We start from the raw sequence: 18656 nt of genomic DNA, 5'->3' as shown, positions 1-18656 counted from the left end.
CGCCGCTCCTGCCACACGAGTGAGTGACCGATAGAGCTTCAGATCAACAAAGAGTCTACTTTGAGCCTAAATAAAACTGATGTTAATTCTACAGCGTGCGCAGAACAGATATCTCTATAGATCTATATATATATGATATATATAAAAGTCTATGTCCATCGCGCTCTTATTTCCGGGTTTCTCGATATCGGATAGAACTTCTCTCCGTTTATTTTCCCGGTTGCTGCATCAACTCCCACATAAACCTTCACCATTGTGATAATAATAAAATAAATAAAATAAAAGAATGAATGAATGAATGAATGAAGTTTTGGGCCTCTTTGAACCGTGTTTAACTTAAATAGCCCCCCTTCCCCCCTCAGCGCGGAGCCGGGGGGAAGGGGGCGGGAGGCGGCAGGCGGGAGGGGGAGGGGGGTGGAGAGGGGGGAGGGTGAGGGGGGATGATGACGCGTGCTTGCTCTTATGACGCGGTCTTGCCCCACCGCCCGTCAGTTTGGAGATTCGAGGAAAGGAGATAGTCTGTAATATAGCTAAACACTGCGGGAATCAATCAAAAAACACTCTGGGTACATATATGAAGCACAAATAGCAATGTAAGAAGGTTAAAAGCTCTGAAAAGTCGATTTAGCATGTTATGGGACCTTTAACTCCAACATGCAGGAATCAATCAAAATACAACTTAAAGGGTAATAGCTCATTAAATTTGATTTCCCATTAGTAATTTACATTTCTGATAACTCTATTTCTGCTTTGTCTGGAATGTTCCAGAGTATGCCATTAAATCTACCTAGCTCCATGAGACAAGCAAAGTACTGATGACACAAGGCAAGATACAGATGAGATTAGTAGAGGCATCCCTTCTCACGGACCACAAAACCCCTGATTGAGACCATTTCGCGCAATCTCAACACTAACAGTAATAAAATAAAATAATGAAGACAACATTCCACAAGTTAACAACTTTATAAACACTCTATTTCACAAAACAAGAGCACTGACATTGGGGGTAATCTTTAAGTGCTTTGACTTCATTAAAAGGCACCCGACTAAATTCTAAATTTTGACTGATTGCGTTAACAAGGTGGAACTGTAACATAAAGATGTCCTGAGACCTCAACTGATGAATATTTGTTCTGATATTCAACATACTTGTTAAATAATCACGCAAAAGACCAATGAGAGTCTTATACACAAACAAAAGGCAGAGCTGATAGCCATCTTACTTTAGAGTAGAAGTCACAGTGGTGGGTTCTGTATCCATCTCCTGTAATGAATTTTAGTGCATTTAATGTTAATCCTACAGCATTATATACAACAGTCTATTAAAATCACATTTAATACATTATTTCATTATATTCCTTACTAAAATGTAAAATATTACCAATATAACCTGCCACCCCACCAGAGGTTTCTGTACCTCTGCTTGGGAAACACTGGATCACAAACGGCATGTTGACAAAAGACTATTTTAATCTACGCTCATTGACTGTATTCTTGCACACAATGCAAACAGGACTTTTACATAGTAAAACTTTTACAGAGTAAAGTTAGTCTGGTGAACTCTCTATAGTTCAGGGCCCAACTCATGTTGACCCAGGGGCCATACACAGTCACCTGGGACCTACAGATTGCTCTCATTGGAACACTGGGTTTATCAGACCACATTGCATTCATTCATTCATTCATTTCCATGATTCATTCACCACATTGCAGTTCATTCCAAAATATTGGTTTCCATGTTTCACACAGTTTGTTAACAAGTAACTGAAAATGATGGTTACTTATATGCATGAAAGTTATCAAAAGGGATCATGCATCACCCTATTTGTATCACCATTCTTAATAACTGCCAATAATTGACTGTTTTGACATTTAGCATCTTTTTAGCACCTTTTTAAAAGCCTATACCTTTTATTTGCATTGGTAGATTACTTGGTTATGGTTAATGAGTAAGGCAATACATCATAATTTAGATAATATAGTGAATGTTGCAAAATTATGATGTAAAATGTTGCACCTCTCCTTGAACCGACACCTTAACGTGGTGGAGGGGTTTGAGTGCCCAAATGATCCCGGGAGCTATGTTGTCGGGGGCTTCATGCCCCTGGTAGGGTCTCCCAAGGCAAACAGGGCCTAGGTGACGGGTCAGACAAAGATCGGTTCAGAAGCCCCCTATGATGACAACACGAACAAGGCAGTTTACGTCGCCCGGATCGGCGTCACCGGGGCCCCATCCTGGAGCCAGGCCTGGGATGGGTGCTCCATGGCGAGCGCCTGGTGGCCGGGTCTTACCCCACGGGGGCCGGCCGGGCACAGCCCGAAAGAGCGACGTGGGGCCGCCCTCCCGTGGGCCCATCACCCGCAGGAGGATCCATAAGGGGCCGGTGCAGAGAGATCTGGGCGGCAGTCGACGGCAGGGGCCTCGGCGACCAGATCTCCAGACACAGAGACTAACTCTGGGGACATGGAATGTCACCTCGCTGGGGGGGAAAGAGCCTGAGCTTGTGTGGGAGGTTGAGCGATACCGACTAGATATAGTCGGCCTCACCTCCACGCACAGTTTGGGCTCTGGAACCCATCTCCTCGAGAGGGGCTGGACGCTCCACTTCTCTGGTGTTGCCCGCGGGGAGAGGCGGCGGGCTGGTGTGGGCTTGCTGATAGCCCCTCAGCTCAGTCGCCACGTGTTGGAGTTTACCCCGGTGAACGAGAGGGTCGCGTCCCTCCGCCTTCGGGTGGGGGACAGGTCTCTCACTGTTGTGGCGGCCTACGGGCCGAACAGCAGTGCAGAGTACCCGGCCTTCTTGGAGTCCTTGGGAGGGGTACTGGACAGTGCACCGACCGGGGACTCCGTTGTTCTACTGGGGGACTTTAACGCCCACGTGGGCAATGACAGTGACACCTGGAGAGGGGTGATCGGGAAGAACGGCTTCCCCGATCTGAACCCGAGCGGTGTTCAGTTATTGGACTTCTGTGCTAGCCACGGATTGTCCATAACGAACACCATGTTCAAGCACAAGGGTGTTCATCAGTGCACATGGCACCAGGACACCCTAGGCCGGAGGTCAATGATCGACTTTGTTGTCGTGTCATCAGACCTCCGGCCGCGTGTCTTGGACACTCGGGTGAAGAGAGGGGCAGAGTTGTCAACCGATCACCACCTGGTGGTGAGTTGGATCCGCTGGCGGAGGAGGAAGCCGGACAGACTTGGCAGACCCAAGCGCATTGTGAGGGTCTGTTGGGAACGTCTAGTGGAGCCCTCTGTCAGTAGGGTATTCAACTCGCACCTCCGGGAGAGCTTCTCCCATGACCCGGGGGAGGTTGGGGACATTGAGTCCGAGTGGACCATGTTTTCCGCCTCCATTGTTGATGCGGCTGCTCGGAGCTGTGGTCGCAAGGTCTCCGGTGCCTGTCGTGGCGGCAACCCCCGAACCTGGTGGTGGACACCGGAAGTAAGGGATGCCGTCAGACTGAAGAAGGAGGCCTATCAGGCCACTCTGGCTTGTAGGTCTCCGGAGGTCATCGACGGGTATTGGCAGGCCAAGCGAGCCGCGGCTCGTGCTGTCGCAGAGGCAAAAACCCGGGCCTGGGAGGAGTTCGGGGAGGCCATGGAGGAGGACTATCGGTCGGCACCAAAGAAATTCTGGCAAACCGTCCGGCGCCTCAGGAGGGGGAAGCGGTGTCTCACCAACACCGTTTACGGTGTGGGTGGAGGCCTGCTGACCTCGACTGGGGATGTCGTCGGACGGTGGAAGGAATACTTTGAGGATCTCCTTAATCCCTCAGTCACGTCTTCCGAAGAGGAAGTAGAGACCGGGGATTCGGAGGCTGGCTCATCCATCACCCAAGCTGAAGTCACTGAGGTTGTTCGCAAACTCCTCGGTGGCAGGGCTCCGGGGGTGGATGAGATCCGCCCTGAGTACCTAAAGTATCTGGATGTTGTAGGACTGTCTTGGTTGACACGTCTCTGCAACATCGCGTGGCGTTCGGGGACCGTGCCTCTGGACTGGCAGACCGGGGTGGTGGTCCCTCTGTTCAAGAAGGGGGACCGGAGGGTGTGTTCCAACTACAGAGGGATCACACTCCTCAGCCTCCCAGGTAAGGTCTATTCCAAGGTACTGGAGAGGAGAATCCGACCGATAGTCGAACCTCGGATTCAGGAGGAGCAGAGTGGTTTTCGTCCCGGTCGTGGAACACTGGACCAGCTCTATACCCTCCATCGGGTGCTCGAGGGTTCATGGGAGTTTGCCCAACCAGTCCACATGTGCTTTGTGGATCTGGAGAAGGCTTTCGACCGTGTCCCTCGGGGTGTCCTTTGGGGGGTGCTCCGGGAGTACGGGGTCCGGGGCCCTTTGCTCAGGGCTGTCCGGTCCCTGTATGACCGGAGCAGGAGCTGTGTTCGCATTGCCGGCAGTAAGTCAGACCTGTTCCCAGTGCATGTTGGACTCCGCCAGGGCTGCCCTTTGTCACCGGTTCTGTTCATGATTTTTATGGACAGAATTTCTAGGCGCAGTCGGGGGTCGGAGGGTGTCCGGTTTGGGGACCACAGGATCTCATCTCTGCTGTTTGCAGACGATGTTGTCCTGATGGCTTCATCAAACCCGGACCTGCAACATGCACTGGGACGGTTTGCAGCAGAGTGTGAAGCGGCTGGGATGAGAATCAGCACCTCCAAATCCGAGGCCATGGTTCTCGACCGGAAAAAAGTGGCTTGCCCTCTCCAGGTGGGTGGAGTGTCCTTGCCCCAAGTGGAGGAGTTCAAGTATCTCGGGGTCTTGTTCACGAGTGAGGGAAGGATGGAGCGTGAGATCGACAGGCGGATCGGTGCAGTGGCTGCAGTGATGCAGTCGCTGCATCGGACTGTTGTGGTGAAGGGGGAGCTGAGCCGAAAGGCAAAGCTCTCTATTTACCGGTCGGTCTACGTTCCTACCCTCACCTATGGTCATGAGCTTTGGGTAGTGACCGAAAGAACAAGATCGCGGATACAAGCGGTCGAAATGAGTTTCCTCCGCCGTGTGGCTGGGCGATCCCTTAGAGGTAAGGTGAGGAGCTCGGCCACACGGGGGGAGCTCGGAGTAGAGCCGCTGCTCGTCCACGTCGAGAGGAACCAGCTGAGGTGGCTCGGGCATCTGTTCCGGATGCCTCCTGGGCGCCTCCCTCGGGAGGTGTTTCAGGCATGTCCCACCGGGAAGAGGCCCCGGGGAAGACCCAGGACACGCTGGAGAGACTATGTCTCTCGGCTGGCCTGGGAACGCCTCGGGATCCCCCCGGAGGAGTTAGAGGAAGTGTCTGGGGAGAAGGAAGTCTGGGAGTCCCTGCTCAGACTGCTGCCCCCGCGACCCGGCCCCGGATAAAGCGGCAGAAGATGGATGGATGGATGGATGGATGGTGAATGTTGCATACGGAGTTTGAATATCATGTACATTGTTTAGAGTGTAAAATACTATACAAAAAGCTGATTAAAAATAAAAATGAAATAAAGTTTTGTTGGAAACTTTCAAATAAAGGTGTATGGTGATATTTCTGCACAGCGATTCATTTTTACTGACATTTCACATTTGTCTGATAATTAAACCTCAGCTAATATGTTTAAGACATATTGGATTGACATAATATTGCCTGAATAATAATAATTGGAATAATAATAAAAATAATACTGAGATGTCATATTTACTTAAATGTATTCATCTGGACATTGTTTTTGACTTTGGGACATTTTGACTGCCATCCATAATGTTCAATCGAAAAGTACTGGACTGAAAAGCTATAAATGTATAGTGCCCCGAGCTAAATTGGCCTTGTCCTAAAGGGAGGAGTTATAGCCTAAACTGTTCTGTCTCTGTTGACTAATGGCCCAGTTTTGAGTCATTTTCACTTATGGCCCCCTGGCAGATTCCCCCTAAAGACTGTTGTTTGCATTCTATTGCTGGCTCACGCTGGAGCGTGCGACTGTCCCTGCGACAGACTTACTTTGGCCTATTTGAGCCGATTTACAGACAATTTTGTTTTGTTTTTGCACATAGAAGCGCTTTTGACGATGGGGAAGAAGTCTGTGCTTTTCTCTGACTGGATTTAACAACAGTTTCATTTCTCTGCTTGTTCCTGATTTTGACAACCACAATATAATCATGAGAACTATAAAAATAATTAGTGTGAAAATGCTGCATGTATACTGCAAAATGTAAACCAGAATCAGGATCAGAAAAGGGTTTATTGCCATTGTCACACAATTCACTTTTAGGAACCACATATTAACGACTAGAGGACGGGTAATGTACAATGGAACTTATCAAGATTAATGATTCCCCTGTTCTCTGTTTGGTCCCGGTGACAATACTAGCATCATTGTGTCTCTTAATCAGTACAATAACTTTTATAAATATTTTTTTAAATGTCACAACAACCCTATTATATAATTACTCTATAAAGAGTTCATTTCAGGCACTGCTGTTGAAATAATTTGGCTGCGTAAACTTTTGGCACTCGGCCCCTCTGTCCGAAAACCATTGACTATTATTACACATTAACTCCCCCAAAACAGTCTGAAGTGCCTATGCTGTCAAAGTTACCAAGTGGGGCATTCTGCTTCACATTCACATTCACTTTAGCTCAAATGTCACTGTTTATATTCCACTACATCGTATATTTTTGCTAACCTATAATAAACTATACGCGGCTGTCTGATGATGTAATTGTAAGCTGTTTGAAATAGGCCTGGTTCTGAATTAGCGCTAAGCCCATAAATTGCCCCTCGGTGTCCCGTGGATTGTCAGGCTAAATAAGCAGGCGGGTGGGTATAAATACATGACATGATTTATTGCCCGGGACACAAGTTCACTTTGTTATTTCCACTCCCAGTCCTGATTGTTGCATCCTGAAGGCTGTTTGGAGCTGGAGGGAAAATGGAACTTGACAATTAAGGCGTTTATGTTCGTTCGCTCATGGACCACCAGCCGGGACTATAGGAGCTGTTGGGTAGGGGGATAGAAAAAGGAGGTATTTGGAGGGATGGAGACAGAGAGAAGGAGAAACACAGTGAGAAAGAGAAGTAGTAGATTGTTAAAGACACAGAAAGCGAAAGGGAAATGCTGGATGGATAGAGATAGAGATAGAGATGGATAAAGAAAATGTAGGCCTTTCAACAAAAATCACTGTATCGACTTCATTTAAATATTTTTTTGGGCTCAATACTTATCGTCTGTATGTTTAAGAGTAGATAACTTATATTTTTTCATAGTACACTAACCTAGTGTGTATGTGTAACATCAGTAACTTATGACCCATCGTAAATCAGACACAAACACTGGTATCTGTACTGCTGTATAATTATCTAGAGTTTTATCTGATCGAGACTACAGAAATATTACCATATTGTAACATAAAGGAAGTACATTGTTTTGTGTTGAAAATTACTCATATGATTGTGGTTTTGGAATCAGAGTATTGAGCCTATTTCTTCAAAACTGAGTTTTAAATTTCAGTATTGTCACAACTTTAATATAGATATAGTAACGTGTTTGATTCTGCTATTTATTGTATGTTTATTCAGTATTTTTCACATATGGTGAGCCCACACGCAGTATCCAAAGCATCCAGTATACACGTAAAGTCTATGGTGGCCACGCATCGGAAGCGTCCGTCCTCAAGATGTTAATCCAACTAAAGGCATTTGAAAAGGGTTTCCTGGAATTATCCTGCATTTTTATTGTCAACCTGGCTCACGGCAGATGAATTCTCATGATATTTGTTTCAAAAACTCAGAATCCATCTGGTCGGGCTCGACCAGTTTGGTTTAAGCCCAGTTTGAGCAGAAGTTCGAAAAACGAACCTAAACAAACATGGCAATGCCAACAGATGTACTTTACTTTATTTTTAGCCGATTTATGGACTATTTTGTTTTTAATTTCCGGTGACGTCACTTCCAGTGTGTGTATCGCATTTTCAGAGCTGTTCGTTCTTAGAGCTTTTTATCGATTAATCCACGAATTATGCACACTATTTACGCATCATATACACAAAAGTGAAAGTTTGATTGCCCCACAAACAATCCGGAGCCCCAAACGCTCACTTTTCTGTATTTCGTGGATTAAAAGCCCTCCTCACTCTCTAGCTCCAGCCTGAACTAGCCTAGCGTAGCCTAGCCGCTAGCGTCATGGCTGGATCTACCTTTACCTGTTTAAGCTGTCATATGTCGAGTCAGAACCCTGGCTCTTTCTCTGATGATAGGTGCGTGAAGTGCAGTGTAGTGGTAGTTTTGGTTGCCAGGGTTACGGAGTTAGAAGCGCGGATCCGCTGTTTAGAGGAGCTTAAGTCCAGCTACAGTCAGGTATTAGCATCAGAATTACCGGACCACGCTTTAGGGCGTAGCATTAGCATTAGCAGTAAGGCCGAGCTCAGCCCCTCAGCGTCTCCCGTGCAGCCGGGACTAGACCAGGAACAGAATAGGGACCAATTTGTGACAGTTCGGAGGGGGCAAGGCGCTAAACGCCGAACCTTAGCGCACCGTGAGCTTCACATCTATAATAGGTTCTCTCCCCTCAGTGATCACACGCCGCGGCAAACAGACTAGAGAAACTTTTGTAATCGGGAGTTCTATAGTCAGAGACGTGAAGCTGCCAGCTGCTAGCGTTAGGTGTTACCCGGGGGCCAGAATGGGTGACATCGAAGGAAATCTTAGGATCTTAAAGCAGAGTAGAGAGCGTTTCTGTCGAGTGGTGATCCACGCAGGCGGTAACGACGCCCGGCGGAGACAATCAGAGGTGCTCAAAGTTCAAGTAGCTGCGGTGTGTGAATTAGCGATGTCAGACACCGAAATATTTTCTGGTCCCCTGCCCAATCGGATCAATGCTGAATTGTACAGCCGTCTTTCAGCATTCAACAGCTTTTTATCTAGATGGTGCCCTCAAAACAACGTAGTCTTTATTGAAAACGGGAGTGCGTTTTAGGGAAAGCCCGGGCTCATACGCAGGGATGGCATCCATCCGACTTCGGAGGGTACATCCCTATTAGTTCGGAATTTGACCGATAGTCTTAGTCGTGTTAAGTGACCATCTAGGGATGAGCCCCGGGCGCAGAGCAGCAGTGTAAGACGCTTCTCTGTCGCTGAACTCTCGCCCGCTCTGTCACATGTGAAGTGTTCAGATTCAAGGCAGATAGAGACTGTGTGTGTCCCTCGTGTCCCTCGTACAAATAATGCCAAAAAGTCACATTACCTCAGGCGTCAGACCAAATAACTTGGTAAAATAACAATCACAAATGACACAAATATACAAATGAATAAACACGTAAAATGTGGACTGCTAAACATTAGAGCCATTTCCTCCAAATCGCTCTTAGTTAATGAATTAATGAGTGACTATAACATAGATCTTCTAGCTCTAACTGAAACGTGGCTTCAACAAGACGATTACGTCAGACTAAATGAGTCCACCCCACCCACCCATGTTAACTTTCAGACCGCCAGGAGTACAGGCCGAGGTGGTGGTGTGGCAGTGATCTTACACTTAAGCCTCCTTATGAGCCCTAAAACTAACAATGCATTTCACTCATTTGAAAGCCTCATGCTGTCAATCACATGTCCAAATATGAAAAACCAAAAAGGAGTTTTGTTCATAGTTATCTACCGACCTCCTGGTCCCTATTCAGAGTTTTTAACAGAGTCTTCTGACTTTATATCAAACTTAGTGCTAGCCTGGGATAAAATAGTTATAACTGGAGACTTTAATATCCACGTGAACGTGAGTGATGATGCTCTCAGTAATGCCTTCAGCGCCTTGTTAGACAGCATTGGTTTCACTCAAAATGTAAATAAACCGACTCACACTCATAAGCACACTCTGGATCTTGTCCTAACGTATGGAATAGAGATTAGTGACCTCACTGTCTTCCCTCAAAACCCTATATTGTCAGTTTTCAGTTTATTCTTAAAGGTCATCCAGCCCCACAGAATAAAGTTATAATGAAAAGGACAATATCTGAAAAATCTATCTCAAAATTCAAAGAAATAATAGAGCCAATATTCAGTGACATGTCATGTGATCCTGCTGAGAACAGTTTTAGTCCCAGTTTAAGTGATCAATTTGTCGACTTGACCATGAACTCTCTGAAGTCTGCTCTTGATGTTGCAGCGCCGTTAAAACAGAAGGTCATTAGGCCAAAGTGCGCCTCCCCATGGTACAACCAAGAACTGCGTTCACATAAACAAAGAGTTAGAAAGCTATAGGGATTATTTCGTCGCAACCACACGGAAAAACCCCTAAAAGCATGGAAAAGTTGCCTGCTGTCCTATCAGCAGGCTCTGCTTAAGGCCCAAACCAGATACTATTCAAACCTAATAGAAGTCAACAAAAGTAACACTAAATTTCTTTTCAGCACTGTGGCCAGGCTAACAAACTGTCACAGCGCAGTAGAGCCCTCAATCCCAGCTACTCTCAGCTCTGATGATTTCCTCCTATTTTTTAACAATAAAATAAAAACAATCAGAGATAAATTAAATGAAATTACCCCCGCTATTAGCCCTGAACTAGCCCAAGCTGTAAATCTAACGTCCCATATAAATCCACCTGTAAACTTAGAAAGGTTCACAGCTGTTGATCAAGCAGAGATAACTTCAGCCATTATGTCCTCTAAAACTCGCCTGGACTCACCCATCCCCCCAGCACACAGTCCCCCTGCCAACCACTGACTGTCACAGCAGCAGAGGCAAGGAGTGAGCTGAAGAGGATTAAAGTGAGGAAGGCAGCAGGACCTGACGGCATCAGCCCCAGGCTCCTTAAGTCCTGCGCAGATGAACTGTGTGGAGTTATGGAGCATGTCTTCAACATGAGCCTGAAGCTGAGGGTGGTACCACAGGTCTGGAAGACCTCCTGTCTGGTACCTGTGCCTAAGACACCGCGCGCCAAAGACTTCAACAGCTTCAGGCCAGTGGCTCTCACGTCCCACCTGATGAAGACACTGGAGCGGCTGGTCCTGGACCACCTCCGCTCCACCGTGAGCTCAGCCATGGACCAGCTGCAGTTTGCATATCGGCCTGGCATCGGAGTGGAGGACGCCGTCATCTCCCTGCTGCACCGCTCTCTCTCTCACCTGGAAAAGCCTGGCAGCTCTGTGAGGATTCTGTTCTTCGATCTCTCCAGCGCCTTCAACACCATCCAGCCGCTGCTCCTGAGGGACAAGCTGGAGACGGCTGGTGTGGAGTATGACCTGGCAGAGTGGATCCTGGACTACCTCACGGACCAACCCCAGTTTGTGAGAGCCCGGGACAGTGTGTCTGACACTCGGACCTGCAGTGTGGGGGCGCCCCAGGGCACTGTCCTCGCGCCCTTTCTCTTCACCCTTTACACTGCAGACCTCAGACACAACACGGACAGCTGTGTCCTGCAGAAGTTCTCTGATGACTCTGCCATCATCAGACTCATCACAGACGACGATGATGCGGAGTACAGAGGACTGGAGCAGGACTTTGTGGACTGGTGTCAGCGGAACCACCTCCTCATCAACGCGGGGAAGACCAAGGAGATGGTGGTGGATTTCCGCAGACGCCACCCCACTGCCCCCTCACCAGTGAACATCCAGGGACGGGACATTGAGAGAGTGGACTCATACAAGTACCTGGGTGTTCATCTGAACCACAAACTGGACTGGACTCATAACACAGACGCACTGTACAGGAAGAGCCAGAGTCGGCTCTACCTCCTGAGGAGACTCAGGTCTTTTGGAGTGACAGGGCCACTCCTGAAGACCTTCTATGACTCTGTGGTGGCATCAGCCCTCCTGTACGGTGTGGCCTGCTGGAGCAGCAGCATCACAGAGAGGGAGAGGAAGAGACTGGACAAAGTCATCAAGAAGTCCAGCTCCGTCCTGGGCTGCGCTCTGGACTCGGTGTAGGAGGTGGGGGACAGAAGGGTCCTGGCTAGATTCACATCTATGCTGGACCATGAGTGTCACCCCCCGCAGGACACTCTGTCCTCTCTGGAGAGCAGCTTCAGTGAGAGACTGATCCACCCTCGCTGTGTGAAGGAGAGGTTTCGCAGGTCTTTCATTCCTGCTGCTGTCAGACTTTATAACAAACACTGTTAGTCCTGAACACTCGCAATACTGACCTAACCATGTGCAATTCCGTCATATGTGTAATTATTGTTGTGATTCATGTGCAATTACTGTGAAATTCATGTGCAATCCATGTGCTGTCGTGACACATATTCATGTGCAATTACTGTCGTGATCACATGCAATGGTATTTATGTATTTATTTATTTGTCTATGGGAGTTTTTGTTTAAAGGAGATCTTCTACTGAAAGTGTTTTTCAGACTTCCTATATGTGATCTGTTCTTTTCTTCTGTATCTGCCTCTGTATCTACCTGCGTTGCACCAATGAAATTTCCCCATGTGGGACAATAAAGGATTATATTATCTTATCTTATCTTAACTGAAATTTCCCCATGTGGGACAATAAAGGAATATCCTATCTTAACTTGTGTCCTAGACCCCATTCCAAGCAGACTCCTCAAAGACATTCTCCCCCTAATTATAGACCCTATTTGTAATATAATAAATACTTCACTAGAAAGTGGCTATGTTCCACAGTCCTTCAAACATGCAGTCATTAAACCTCTTCTGAAAAAGCCTAATCTAGATCCCGACCTATTGGTAAACTACAGACCTATTTCAAAATCTTCCCTTCTTCTCTAAAATCCTTGAAAAAGTTGTAGTAAAACAGCTTTGTCGCCACCTGCAGGACAATAACTATTTGAAGTTTTCCAGTCAGGGTTCAGAGCACTGCACTAGTTAAAGTCACAAATGATTTGTTATTAGCTGCTGACAATGGACTGGTCTCAATCCTGGTTCTGTTGGACCTCAGCGCAGCGTTTGACACCATCGACCACAACATTCTACTGCAGAGGTTAGAATGTGATGTAGGTGTTGGAGGAACAGCCCTCAGCTGGTTTAAATCCTATTTATCTGATAGGTACCAATGTGTTAATGTAAACCAGAGCTCCTCACCATGCTCTAAAGTAATTTACGGTGTGCCACAGGGTTCAGTACACGGTCCAATTCTGTTTACTCTTTATATGCTGCCGTTAGGCAACATTATCAGAAAGCATGGCATTAACTTCCAGTGCTATGCAGATGACACTCAGCTGTATTTATCAATGAAACCTGATCAGAGCGATCAAGTAGACAGACTTAGTACTTGTGTGAAGGAGATAAAAATCTGGATGACACTTAACTACCTGCTTCCTAACCCTGAAAAAACCGAGGTCATTGTGCTTGGCCTTAAGCATCTACGAGACGCTCTATCTGAGCAAATAGTCACACTGGACAATGTTAGTGTAGCCTCTAGTTCTACTGTAAGAAATCTTGGAGTCCTACTCTCATTTAAAGCTCATATAAATCAAGCTTGTAAAACAGCCTATTTCCATTTGCGCAACATAGCCAAAATCAGAAGAATCCTGCCTAAAAGTGATGCTGAAAAACTTATCCATGCATTTGTAACGACTAGATTAGACTACTGTAACTCCCTGCTTGCAGCGTGTCCTAAAAGCTCCATAAAAAGCTTTCAACTGGTTCAAAATGCAGCAGCAAGATTACTAACAGGAACAAAAAGAAGAGAGCACATTACGCCAGTGCTGAAGTCTCTTCACTGGCTCCCTGTCGAGTTTAGAATCAAATTTAAAATTCTACTCCTGACCTACAAAGCCATAAATGACATGGCCCCATCCTACCTCAAAGATGCTATAGAACCATATCATCCAAACAGAGCTCTTCGCTCTCAGAATGCTGGCCTTATGGTGGTCCCAAGAGTCTCTAAAAGTACAGTAGGAGGTAGAGCGTTTAGCTACCAAGCGGCTATGTTATGGAATCAGCTCCCGACCCATGTTAAAGATGCAGTCTTTTCATTCACAACAGCACGTCTTTTACAGCGTTTTCTTTTGTCTATCATCCTCTCTTCTAAAGCCATAACATAGTTATTGCATATTTCAGATATGCACTGCTTTTGATGGACAATTTTAGTCCCAAATTGTCTGTTTTTCCAATGCTTTGCCTCACGCTCTGGTAACAGCTGTGGAATTACCTCAACTTATGTCACATCTGCAGCACATGTCCAACCAGGACTTAACATTGTAAGCAACACCAACACTGTCGAACTGGAAAAAAATAGGCAAAATGTGTTGTTAAATCTTAAATATAATCAAAATCAAGTATACATCGTTTCAGTGAAATGTGTAGTCTAACCTGCCAAAGAAAGTGAGAAGGGGGAGACGACTGATTAATAGATACCGTAAATAACGATAGAAACGATAACGATAACGATAGCTTGCAATTAAACTACTTCTACAAAACAATTGTTCCTTTGATTAGTTGTATAGATTTGTAGAGGATTGTATTCATTTTGACCAACGTGGGCACTTTGACATGGTGTTATAAAAACGTGTCGTATTCTTCCAACAGAATTCCATCCAAACATGAGATTTTGTGGTCCTCCATTGTGAAGTACACGCATTTTCACACTCCTTGTCCGGCAAAATTACCTTCTTTTTCCCCATTTAAGTAATTAGTAGATTAGTTGTCCAGGTCATGAATGCATTTATATACTTTAAATATTATTCCCATTGAAAGTTCTGATTTTCAGTCAAACGGTTATAATAATTGTTGCTTATAATGATTATAATAATTTTGTTTTAAATAATCAATTTGTTGCAATGAATCTATTAACTTGTTTCAGCCCATGAGAGGAGTAAAGGCCCACTGTAGTGCATCACAGCTCTTAAAACGGTTTTAAAATCACCTCTAGGGGGGCTTTAAATTGGAGTTTCATATACAGATCTCTGACAAACTTAGAGACACAACCCAGGGCGGAGGAGGAGAGGAATGGCAGAGATTTGAGCTGGTTATTTTAACTTTAGTGAGGGGCAGGAGTTTGCCTAAGTGGAGAAAAAACAAAAGGAGCCCTGTGCTCTCCTTGCCTCTGCAGCAGCTCTTGTCCTCAAATTTTATCTGTAGATATTTGTCTGTGCTCACTGCAGAAGAAGAATAACATGCCTATTCAGATTTCAGACCTTTTCGGAGATAGAAAATAACTGGAGCACACAGGCAGAGCGTAACGGTGTGCGTTGGCCTTAATAGTTACATAGAAGAAAAGACAGCGACAGAAAGAGAGAGAAGATAGAGTAAATGAGGAAGGAGAAACAGAGTGAGAGGAGAGAAAAATAGATGGAAGGATAGATGGATAGAGATATTTATTTATTGGAAGCAACAGGGAGACAGGGGAGGAAGCAATAGAGAAAGCCAGCGAGAGAAAAGATGGACATGAGAGAGAAAGGGAGAAACGGACAGCTAAAGAAAGAGTGAAAATAGAGGAGTGAGATAGAGCAAAAGAGAAAGGTGACCACAACTAAAGCTCACCATCAGAAAGAAAAAAGTAGTGCATTGAATATATAGCTTGGTTGGGAAAGTGTTTCCAGGCTAACCAAAACTATGTTCACAGGGAATAAAAGACATCCAAAGCAAACTTTCCTGAGGAGACATGTGGGACAGGAGAGGCAGGAGAGGCAGAGGAGGCAGAAGAGGGAGGGGAGGCAGGAGAGGGAGGGGAGGCAGCAGAGGCAGGAGAGGCAGGGGGGAGGGGAGGCAGCAGAGGGAGGAGAGGGAGGAGAGGGAGGAGAGGGAGGGGAGGGAGGGGAGGCAGCAGAGGGAGGGGCTCAGGACAGTGGAAAATAATAGACAGGGCTTGCTCTGCAGAGGAATGTCCATCAGTTATGCTGTCACAGAGCTGGACTTAAGTAGAGGACGAGGCTTGAGCCACAAGAAATTAGAACTGGGATGGATAAATATGGCAACAAAAATACTGCCAGCAATTAAAGGATAGGACCAGGACAAGTATCCGTCTTTTTTGTACTCTCCCTGATAGCAATAATTTGTTGATATTTGCTGAAAATCTGATTGCTTAAATGTGATTGTAAATGCTGTGGTTAAAGGGGACATATTATGCTAAATCAACTCTAACAACTGTTGAAGCTACTATGGTGTTGTCACCTACCCCACCGCCCACATCCCTGTGATTAGTTTTGATTATTTGATCAATTTAGACTCCGAGAGAGTTCTAAAATGTCACGTACCTACTTTTCAAACATAAAAAACATGTAAATGACTGCTGATTGTCACAGTGAAACGTCGCTATGAAGGCTTATCAGTTAGGAAGTCAATGAGTCTCTTTTACCATTTAGATCAATAATACAGTTTACAATGAATAAACTGCCAAACTTATGATACACTTATAGTTAAATGGTTATGACTGAAACTTGTCTTGCCCTTATTTACAAGTCTGACACTTTCTCTCTCACAGCGTGGGTCATTAAGGCCTAAAGGTCAGGCCTTTCTCCTTCAGAGTTGTCAAATGCCTCATAAGCATTGGAATGGCTTGGAATTGTATTGTATTGGATGTTGTAAACTAAGAGGAGGCTGTATCTTAGACCCCCATCTCTATTTCATGAAATAGGGGTCTAAGAGAGGGGTTCTCTGACTCATTCTAGGCCAGGAAACCTTGTCAGTATGAAAATATCTCATGGATCCCTTTTGTTCTCCATAATGGCATCACAATAAGATTCAGAAGTTCACACCATGTTTATAACCACATCTGGGTGAACGAGTCATGTCTCATAGTCTTTATTTTATTGGTGTAGTTCTTAAGTTTTTTAAGTGTAGAAAAAGCTTCAGTTGTAGTCATCTGGACACTGAAAAACAATACGTTACTCATCCAAGAGTAATTCTCAATCTGTGTATTGAGTCTGAGAACGCGGATATTTATCCTACTCTGATACTTACTCAGAGTAGGATAAGCATCCAAGTGTCCAGATGACTACAATTGAAGCTCCTGGACGAATGAGGGATTACACCGAAGACATTGCAGTGTTGCAATAATCTCTTTATACTTGGCTTCTGCCACTCAATAATACTGTTTTATTACTGCTAAATGGGTTCTTAAATGAGAGGGTTACCACTTTGTTTCATTTGAATCATGAAGGAAGAACATGTTTGAACTGTGGGACAGGGTTCAGAATAAGCGGTATCGCATCGCAAAATGCGACGCAATTTCTCTCAACCAAACTCTTAACCAAAGCACCTTAAAAAGCACTGATCACTCGTGAATCAATCCTCAACAACGGCATGACACACTTGACAGGGTCCCGCTGCTGTCACAGGTCGCGTGTGTGAAAACTGCTGATCAGGAGGAGCCACCGGGAGAGCGCGAGGAGGCGACGAGGGGTTTTGACGAGCGCCGCGTCTCGCTAATCTCACATAGTCATGTATTACACATAGTTATTGTGTAACACGTAGTTATTGTCGTGAGATTAGCGGGACACGGCACTCGTCAAAACCCCTCGTCGCCTCCGCGCGCGCTCCCGTTTTCACCCCGAGAACCCCGAGGATGTGGAATTCAAGGACAAAACAAGACATGTTGTGTGTGTAAGAGAAGTCATTCTGATACAAACAACTCATCGTCATGACGACTGTGGTGGTGATATGTAACTTGTGAGTGTAAAGACAATTCATATGTAAATGAGATTCATGCAAATAGTCATCTGATGATGATGATGATAAGGAAGAAAGTTGTAAATAACACCATCTGACTCGGTGTTAATTAATTCTTCAACAAATAATTTTGTTTGCAAATTTTTGCAGTTTTTTTTTTTAAATAGAAGATTTACAAACACATGCGAAATAAATAATCGTGTTACATCAATTGGAAAATATTGATTGTTAGTCACTTTTGTGTTTTGCTATGCAATAATCAAATTGCTATACAAATTTGAAAAAAAATACGTATTGTTTAGCAGCGCTGCTATACAAGAGAAAATCCTTAATCTGAACCCTGGACTGTCTAGCATAGTCACAGGCAGATGTTTCTACATGGTTCTCATCCAAATACGTGCCATGTTTATGTTATGTGTATCCAGAGTTGGGGGCAACGCATAAGATGGTAACAAGTTAGAGTACTCAAATAACTTTTTTAGAGTAACGAGGAACATAATGCATTAGTTTTGTACACCCATGTAATCTAGTACTCCTCAAGTTACTTTTTCAAATGAGTAACGAGTTTGCTTTGGTTATTTCGTCTGTGCCAGTCTCATCTCCTCAGCCGCACCTACAAACACGGCGTGTTGTGAGCATGCACCTTGTGCATCAAGTGATTCCAAAGAGAAGTAAAATTTCGGATGTACATTTTTAAAAACTCCTTCTCCTTCGTTATAATTTGTATCTGATGAATAAATGTAGGGTAACAGCGATGTGGTGAGTTTGAGCATTGTATGGCAATGTATTGTGGTAATTTTAAATAGACATAAATTTCTATAATAAATTAGTCAACATAAAATATAAATAAAGCTCAGTCAAATGTATTTACTTTGCTTGTTTATGCATGCCACCTAGTTCCACCTCTGGAACTGTACCAACAGCTAGGAAGAAAAACTTATTATATTATATTATTATACTCCATATTATCCTTATCTATCACCAGAACCACAGCAATTATTAGTGTAAGCAAACCTACAGCAGACTTTAATATGTGACCGTGACAATATGTTCAGTCTGAAAACAGTCAGAATCAGACACAACCTGCTAGTTTTATGTAAAGTGGAGCAGAGACTGCTGCCACCAC

General features: G+C 45.0%; 1 protein-coding gene and 1 long non-coding RNA gene across 2 annotated transcripts in view; both read right to left on the bottom strand.

Annotated features, from left to right (window-relative positions):
* The window catches only part of LOC140373589 (uncharacterized), a 528683-nt gene that overhangs the window by 62828 nt on the left and 447199 nt on the right, over positions 1–18656 (bottom strand). The gene's annotated exons all lie outside the window — the stretch shown is intronic.
* The window catches only part of agmo (alkylglycerol monooxygenase), a 129843-nt gene that overhangs the window by 34532 nt on the left and 76655 nt on the right, over positions 1–18656 (bottom strand). The window lies entirely within an intron of this gene.

The sequence above is a fragment of the Eucyclogobius newberryi genome, unplaced genomic scaffold, assembly GCF_026437365.1.
Source record: "Eucyclogobius newberryi isolate DKJ021-1_F unplaced genomic scaffold, fEucNew1.0.hap1 SCAF_3, whole genome shotgun sequence".
Taxonomy (NCBI): domain Eukaryota; kingdom Metazoa; phylum Chordata; class Actinopteri; order Gobiiformes; family Gobiidae; genus Eucyclogobius; species Eucyclogobius newberryi.
This window is presented reverse-complemented; position numbering and strand designations above follow the sequence as displayed.